This window comes from Sinocyclocheilus rhinocerous, unplaced genomic scaffold (assembly GCF_001515625.1).
Source record: "Sinocyclocheilus rhinocerous isolate Xijiao unplaced genomic scaffold, SAMN03320098_v1.1 scaffold28680, whole genome shotgun sequence".
NCBI lineage: Eukaryota > Metazoa > Chordata > Actinopteri > Cypriniformes > Cyprinidae > Sinocyclocheilus > Sinocyclocheilus rhinocerous.
The window spans coordinates 435-1338 of NW_015628923.1; the positions used below are offsets into that span (position 1 = coordinate 435).

General features: G+C 36.5%; 1 long non-coding RNA gene across 1 annotated transcript; it reads left to right on the top strand.

Annotated features, from left to right (window-relative positions):
- The first annotated feature begins 239 nt into the window (after positions 1-239).
- LOC107738532 (uncharacterized) lies at positions 240-881 on the top strand. The gene is made up of 3 exons (XR_001639895.1): positions 240-320; positions 525-632; positions 806-881. It is a non-coding gene; the product is annotated as an uncharacterized LOC107738532 (long non-coding RNA).
- Positions 882-904: the final 23 nt, after the last annotated feature.

Sequence of the window (904 nt, forward strand, 5' to 3'; positions counted from 1 at the left end):
ATAATAAAAAAATATAATTACTAAATAATAATAATAATAATTATTATTATGTAGCCATATTGATATATGAACACAATTTTGGCCAAATTGCGCAGCCATACAAGCAAACACAGCAAACCTAGATTTTTTTATCGCAATCACAATTTTAGAAAAAAAAATCACTTTTTTTTCTCCAAATCGTGTAGCCCTAGCTTATTCTGTTCTTTTTTTCTTTCTAAATTATTTTCTTGTCATCAGACTTCCAGACCAGCTGAGGGTTACGTGGCCTGAGGGAAATGCTTGGGCTGAGGATGATGCTCGTCCGGCTGGCACACTCATGGGTGAACAAACTCACACACATACAAACACTTTGCAGTGCAAAACTTACAGTATGCATTGGCCGACAATATTAACTTTATTACATGATTTAAAAAGCCCATAATATGCTTTCACCAAAAACAGGTCCTGCACATAATCCTGCACTACAGACCTGTAGAGAAATTGCCTTGACTTTGAGTTTGTAGTATAAATCTGTTCTTGTTCAGGTCCGATTAAAGTGGAGATTTTGAACAAAAAAGGAGATTCAGTGTCTCGGCTGCCCGTGGCTGGCACTACTAAGAAACTGTTGATTGAGCTGAAAGTCATCTGGCACTGTGAGTCGCATTTACTGTGTTATTGTTTGTAGTCAGGGCATGTAATTTTATCATGTTTTTTTGTATGCATGTGTATATTTATATATGCAACGACATGCGTATTATTCATATATATTTTTGTAATGTTTATGCACAGTATGCTTGTGACATCCAGTATTTTTTATCTCCTTCAGCTCCTAAAGGAGACGTCCAGACGAACTCCTACATTGGTGCTCATTCATCCAAGTGGGAATACTGGTTCAAGTCCATGGGTAAAAATCAGCGAATCATCA